At 35.3% G+C, this 7,880-nt stretch overlaps 1 long non-coding RNA gene across 1 annotated transcript in view; it reads right to left on the bottom strand.

Annotated features, from left to right (window-relative positions):
* Positions 1 to 5,716: 5,716 nt before the first annotated feature.
* Positions 5,717 to 7,880, bottom strand: part of LOC140710649 (uncharacterized) — a 46,547-nt gene continuing 44,383 nt past the window's right edge. The window contains exon 9 of the long non-coding RNA XR_012091746.1: positions 5,717 to 7,096. This is a non-coding gene — a long non-coding RNA (uncharacterized lncRNA). The remainder of the gene's footprint in view (positions 7,097 to 7,880) is intronic.

The raw sequence follows: 7,880 nt of genomic DNA, 5'->3' as shown, positions 1-7,880 counted from the left end.
TCTCATTCAGTTCCTTGGCTCTAAGCACTATTCATCTGCTTCTGACTCCCAAAGTTTATCTCTAGGCTTTACCTTTCCACTGAGCTCTAGAATCATGTATCCAACTGCCTACTGGACATCTTTACCTAGATTCCAAGTATATATCCTTAAACTTAACTGGCCAAGTCAGATCTCATGATTTCCCATATCCCAAACTTCCACTCTCCCCTACGTTAGTGTAAGACAGTGTACTCAGTATACTTAGTTTATGACTCTAGCCAAAAACCTAGAGGAGTCTGATTCTCCTCTTTCCCACACTGCCAACATTAAGTTCTTCAAAAAGTCCTTTTGTCTCCTTCACCACTGCTCTCTGCTTCTACTGCTACAACCTTCATCCACTGAACCTCTATCTCTTGCCTGGACCCCTGAAATAGCCTCCTAGCTAGTCTCCCTGCTGCCATTTTTGTTATTCCAGAAGCCATGCCCCACACGACAGCCGGAGTGATCTTTAAACCATACAAATAAGACCGTGTTACTCCCCAGCTTTAAAATCTCCCTCAACTTCCTAATGCATTTGCCAGGAAATCCAAACTCTTTGTCCCGGTCCTACAAGATCTAGCCCCTGCTTACCTAATCTCATCTTACTCTGCTCTTCTCACCATGACCAAGCTACCACAGTTGTTTCTATGTTCTCTAAACACGGAAAGTTTATTTTTATCTCAGGGTTCTAAAACCTGCTGTTAACTTCTACCTGAAATTCTCTATTCCCTTACTTTCACACCAGCTTTTTTATATAACTCAGGTTTCAGCTCAGATTCCATATTCACAGAGAGATATTCCTGGCCACCTAAATAACACACACACACACACACACACACTTTCTTATGTTGAGATTGGGAAATGCTTTCTGTTTCAAAATCTCATAAGGAAATCACGTAATTTTGATCTTTCAAAGAGGAAGAAACCAAGAATATGGTCCGAAAGAACTAAAATGCTTGCCAGTTATAAAATCATCATCATCATCATTTTTGCCATCATTATATATATATATATATATATATATATATATATTTGAGTACGAGTACATATGTGTAAGTTTTATATAATACATATATCCCTTTATATATATATATCCTGTATGTCATATATATACACAAACATATAAATATGTATGTGTTTTACTTTGTATTTCTATATATCCTATATTATATACATACACCAAAAAAAAAGACAAATGACTGATAGTCTGGCTGTCTTTCAGAGTCACAACAATACAGAATTTTCTAAGTCAGTGTAAAAGGCATATGTGATGTGATGTCACTACAGGTTTGATAATGTAAAATATTCTGTCTATAAAAGTCCTTTAATCTACCTTCATCTGTGCTCCAGGTATTGCTAGTTTAATTGCCATAATGTAAATATAAAGTAATGAGTAGTTTTTTCAATTGTCATTTATGTATTGTAGAAATGGGTAAAGCATTTCTTTTGCACATCCATAATTATTTAATGATAGCTACATAAAGGCTTTTAATTATATGGGAATAGTAATAATAATTATAAAGGCCCGCAGTCAGCTGATAAAATATATATTGTTCCAGAAAAATATATTATGTCTATTAAAAATGAATCATTTCCTCCAGTGAATGACTCATATGACATTTTTAACAATTAAAACGTGCAGTTTTCAGTTTTTACCTTTTACTGTGGAAATAATTCCTGGTTTGTGGAATCAGAAAATTTTTTTTTCTGTTCTTTCTTTTTGTTTAAATCCTCCTAAGACTTTTACTTATTATCTTATTCTTTTGGTGTCAAGTCTGTGCCCATCAACTCTAAAAGAAACCATATAAAGAAAAATCGGAGTTGATTTTTCATGTTGAAATTTAGTTTAAAATTGATATTGTGAAATGGCTGATTCAAGTGTTAATCTTCTTGTGTGTTTACCAGAGTGTCTTTCTCTGCAAGGAAACTGCAGCTATCTATGGAAAGAAACCTGTCACATCTTGTCATGTCTTAACTGTAATGTCAACAACCAAGTTTCTATAATTTTCATATACAGTCACCAATATTTGTAAATTCAAATAATGTATTTGATCTCAAATACAAAAATCTAGTAATTATGCATGTGATAATTTTTAAATAGTGTTTCCTTCTGATATGTAACTTGCCCTAAAATTATAATAAAAAATTCAACAAAGAAGATTATTGTCTTTTAAAAATGTCTCAAAGTTGAGAATTTAGTGTCCTTAGGTAAAGCTGGCAGCTAACTTAACTGCATTTGAGACATTATTGCAATGTCAATACCATAATAGTCTTACTGCACTTTCTTTTTCTAAAAACTTTAAAAGGAAGCATTTATTTTTACAAAATCATTTACCCTTTTTTGGTTTAGTGTAAGGAAATAGTACTGCAATAACCCTCTGAAATTGGAATATTTCTATATTGCATTTCAAGGTTTAGGTTGGAGGAATGGGGGATGGAGGAATTAAGGCTGGTCAATGAGATTAGTGTTTCAAAAATAAAAAAGAGAGAGAGAGAGAGAGACTCCAATTAGAAGTATCCTGGGGTTATTAGCGATAACAGTGCTCATATCCAATTAAGATGAAAACCATTTTACCAGCTTAATGTGCCACCTCTGGCAGTGTGGGTTTATTAGTTTTATCAGACTTGAGAACTGAAACTTGAAATGATACGTATGCTGGGTACCAAAGAGACACTGTTAAGACTTAGAGATAATTGGTATAAAATGAGATGCCTCAAAAATTGTTGATTAACAAGCAATGTGGATTTTGGAGAAAGGAAGAAATTGGTCATTTCAGACAATATATGAAAAGAAAAGATGAGTGTGTTGTGCAATGAGATTCTGAAGAAAAGAAGTTTCTATGACCTTCTTGAAAAATGCCATTATGTTAAATATTCACCTAGAACAAGACAACCTTCAAGATCCATGATGCATATTCTGTATAAATGCTCAAATGATCAAAGGCAATTGTTTATGATGAATGCCAGGGTTTTGTTTTACCCTCCAGATTAAAAAATATAATTACTAATGATTCATATTAATAATTAAGAAGAAAATCTTTTACACTATCTCCAAGCTTCTCAAGATGGCCTGCATAACCAATAAAACTTCTTTTATTTTTTTCACACAATCATTTAAGTTTTTCAAAATAAATGTATCTTTATGTTTTTATATCATCCATTTGCGTACCATGGAATGATTAACAAACAAACAAATATATAAACAGTAAAGCTTCCCACTTAGGCAGCAATAAAATCACTGTTGCATTGCTTCAGTAGATATCTCCTTGACTAATAAAATTCTTGTCACTTATTTCTGAAGCAGTTGAGGAAAGCCTTCATTCTGAAGGCACGGTGTTCTGAATGTTTGTCTTTGGTAAAATATTCAGTGCACGGCCAGGAATGTGAGCGGTGGCCTCATACAAGTAGTTCTTCTGGGAGGCACATTGGTACATTCTCTCTGTTTGTGCCCAGGTAGGCAAGCCCTGTCCCATGGGACTAAGAAACAAATCTGAATGGCTGGAGGCAGGTGAGATTCATTGCTGGGTGGGAGGACGGCATGGTCAAGTAAAGAAACCTAGGTCATCTCATCTACATCATGAGTTGAATGGAATATTCTCTTTCATAGAAAAAAGATTAGGTTCATCAAGTGAGCCCTGGTTTAGCAGATACTTAATGATTAAACTTCTAATTATATCTTTTACATGTGAGTCTTTCAACTTTATAAAGGAGTGAACATACTACTGTGTTGGCAACATATTTGTTTGCTTCTGCCAAGTAAAAATGAGGAACGGCTTAACAATAAACCTTAAATTGGCACTGGTCACATGTGACTCTTCTAGAAAACAAAGTGAAGATTGGGATTTTTTTAAAGTCATAAAATTATGTGTGTGTGTGTCTGTGTGTGTTTTCTGGATCTTTTTTGAACAATAGTTCTTAGAACAAAACCAATGATTACCAGACGGTAATTTAGTTTTCAAAGGGCACTACTTATGTGGTTTGGTGATAGCATGTGTTTTAATGTTTCTAAAGGTATATATATTTATTGAGTACAGTAGCCAGCTTACTAAAGTAACATATATCATATTTTAATTAAATGTCATGATCAAGATGGCATTAACATTACTGAAAGCTGGGTGCGGTGGCTCACGCCTGTAATCCCAGCACTTTGGGAAGCCGAGGTGGGTGGTCAGGAGTTCAAGACTAGCCTGGCCAACATGGTGAAATCCCATCTCTGCTAAAAATACAAAAATTGGCCAAGCGTGGTGGTGCGTGTCTGTAATCCCAGCTACATGGGAGGCTGAGGCAGGAGAATCGCTTGAACCCAGGAGGCAGAGGTTGCAGTGAGCCGAGACCACGCCACTGTACTCCAGCCTGGCAACAGATCGAGACTCTGTCTCAAAAAAAAAAAAAAAAAAAAAAAAAAAGTTACTGAAAATAGGTCTTAATGAATCAATTGATTAATCATATGTGCACATAGTTTATACAAGGGAATCATATATATTTGAATTTTCTACAACATAACAGTTAAATTTTTACTTCCAGAAAAATACTAGGAGTTATCCACAGATTCAATTCTTGTACATGATAGAAAAATTGATCATAGCTATGTTAATAGAACAGAAAAGGTACAGCATAGGAGAGAATGCTCATTAACTGTGTGACATCATCTGATGTAACCAGCAAACTAAATTTTTTTATTAAAGTATATCCCTAAGAAGTTCTATAAGACCATAGGTCTAAAGTGTGGGGATATGGTACCATACACCTTTGCACTACCCTTCTCAAATGGAATGAAGGGGGTGAAAAATGAACCTGGAATTATTAATTATTAAGAAATGTGGCCTCACTGAGAAGTATTTCATACAACTGCACTTGAAGCAATGAAGATAGACCTGGAAGTTAGAATTGGGATGTATTTTAGGTTGTCTAAGAAACAGTTTTCATTCATTTCAATCAATCTATGAACATAATGAAAGCCTTGAAACATCTATTCAGGAACATACATCATAGAAAATATAGAAAACACAGATAGTTTATTTCACTTGTCTGGTTTTACTCTATCCATAGAAAACAAATAGTATTTTAATAAGTATTTTTCCAGAAATTTCTCTACTTCAAAAAATATACACGTATATTATCTTTAATATAAGTATGGGATAAGAGTGGATTTTAAACTAGTTTTTAATGAGATTTTTAACTTCTTTTAAAAATGTCATAGTAAACATTAAACATCTTTTCATATCAATAAAGATTATTTTATTCTTTTTAGTAGTTAGTTTGCATTTTTCCTGAGCAGAGTTACCAATATTATTCAATAACTTCTTGGAGGAGTGGTATTCAGGTTTTTCCTAGTTTTGCCACAATAAACAACATCGTGAAGGAAATTCTCTAATCTTGATAGATTATCTCCTTAGGATATATTCTAGGACTACTTTCAGATCCAAGGATATAAATATGCAATACCATCCATATAGTATGACATCCCTTTGGTCCCCCACACACTCAGGGCAAAGGCCTGAAAAAGAACCTGAAGGACACAAAGGTAGATCACAGACAAAGAAAAGTAATTGTGCTACCTTAAAAGCCACATGAAATGGGGCTACTCACTGTGTTCTCCTTAGTGTGAAAGCCAAATACTGTGTGTGTGTGTGTGTTTGTATGTGCGTGCATGTATTAGCTATCTATTACTGAATAACAAATTAACACAAATTTAGCATTTTTAAAAACACACATTTATTTTCTCACAGTAGAAGAATTAGGACACAACTTAGCCGAGTCCTTTGCTTCAGGGTCTGTCACAAGCTGCAATCAAAAAGTTGGCTAGGACCTCATCTGAAGACTCACTTGGGGAAGAAGTCACTTCCAAGCTCACTTACGTGCTTGTTAGTTGACAGAATTCAGTTTCCTTGGGTTGTGGGACTGAGGGACTCCTTCCTACCTTGCTGTTGGACTTAGTTCCTACAGGCCTCTCAGTTCTTTGCCACGTGAGCCTCTTCAACATGGCATATTGCGTTATCAAAGCTAGCAAAGAAGAGAATTGGCTTGCAAGATGGAAGTTACAATTTTACATAATCACAGAAGTGACATCCCATTGCTTTTGCTGTAATCTTAAAGGCTAGAAGTAAGCCACAGGCTTATAATCAAGGGAAGGAGATTACCCCAGACTGTGAATACCAGGAGGCAGGGATCACTGGGGTCCTTCTTACTGACTGCCTGCCACCATGAGGCTGTGGTTGGAGGTGTATAATAACCTGAGATAAGTTGGTGAGGTATGCATATGTCAGAAATGTGTTTCTAGACATAACAGAAGATTTTTTCAGCTATGCAAAGTTGTGGAATAAACAGTTTTATTTGTTTTAATAGTCCCCAGTATTTAACCTTTAATTTTCTGAGGTATGAAGATTGATCTGATGTCGATATTTCTATAATTATCAGGAAACATTTTAAAGTGTTACATGTTAAAGAAAAAATTGCGTTACTTCCCCTTGTGGCTTTTATTATTTAATATTTAATTAAATTTAAAACATCTTAATTGATAGCCTGTGTGTACATACTTTAACTAACCACATTATTTATGTTATTTCAGATAATGAAAAATATCTATTATGATAAAATATGGCTCTTATTGCATTTCAACTTTAATTTTGCCTCATAATATAGATGTGACCAATAGTAATAATGAGATATCAATGTTCTATTATTGAATATTTATTGTACTTATTGGAAAAATACCCCTTATAACACTCTTTTAAAAATACATTTCAAATGCATGTATACAAACATATAACCAATCACAAGAAAGAAGGACTGATGACAAATGACATTAAGTGATAACTTTCTGATGACTGTGAAGGTCCCATTTTTCTAATATCTGTACAATAGTTTTCCTACTTCACCAGTGATTTTGGGTTCCTGCTGCTGAAAGTCCATCCGTACAAGGTCATAATCCGTGGTTGAATGGCAGATGGAGCCCAGGGCATCCACCTTTCCCCAAATTGGCCTTTAACTGGCATAAGCAGTAGCTTGAATTACTGATTCCACTGATGGAATTGTGTTCTCTCCTCTGACCAATGAGAGTGTCTTCCTTTTTCTTTTCCTTATTTTTAAAGAAGATAAGAAAAATGGTGATAAATTAATGACTTTTTAAAGGGCGATCCAGAAACTGAAACATTTGTGAATAAAATGCAACTTAATGATAAAGCACGGGCTTCCCAGCTTCGTTCTCATTAAAGAGGGAAGTATTTATGTACCTAGTAAAGGTTTAAAAATAGCTAAGCAGCCAGAAGTACCGACTGAGAGTTAGGGAATAATGAATCTGCAAATCATTATTGATTAAGCTGTGAATTCAAGATTGCTTCTTAACCTAAGAAAATTTCTGGACTCATACTTTTTTATTTTATTTTGTCAAATGAATTCAATTCAATTAGTAGTTATTGAACACTTACTCAATGCATGATACTCTAGGAAGGTGAAAAATATTCAGATTCAATCTTTGACCTGTTAGGGAATACAGCTTCCAGAAGCAATGTCAAGGTACTCTCCCAACCCCACCTACCCTCTCTTCTCAAGGCAGAAGTCTAAGTCGTTCGCTTACAGGATGTTTTGTCCTATAGCAGGTGCACAAGCCCTATGTTTAGGCCTTTAGCCCAACTCCTCAGCCCACCCTGGAGTGCGGCTTTTAAGGAGTAACTATAATTTCCAGACCTGACTGCAGGGTCACTCAGAACAGTGGTGGAAGGCAGAAGTCCCCATTCATAAAGCAGCTAAGATAGCTAAGAATCCAAGCCTGGCCGGGCGCGGTGGCTCACGCATGTATTCCCAGCACTTTGGGAGGCAGAGGCGGGTGGATCATGAGGTCAGGAGATCGAGACCATTCTGGA

This window comes from Chlorocebus sabaeus, chromosome 29 (genome assembly GCF_047675955.1).
Source record: "Chlorocebus sabaeus isolate Y175 chromosome 29, mChlSab1.0.hap1, whole genome shotgun sequence".
Lineage (NCBI taxonomy): Eukaryota > Metazoa > Chordata > Mammalia > Primates > Cercopithecidae > Chlorocebus > Chlorocebus sabaeus.
The sequence above is the reverse complement of the archived record's forward strand: the minus strand, read 5'-3'. Positions and strand labels throughout refer to the sequence as shown.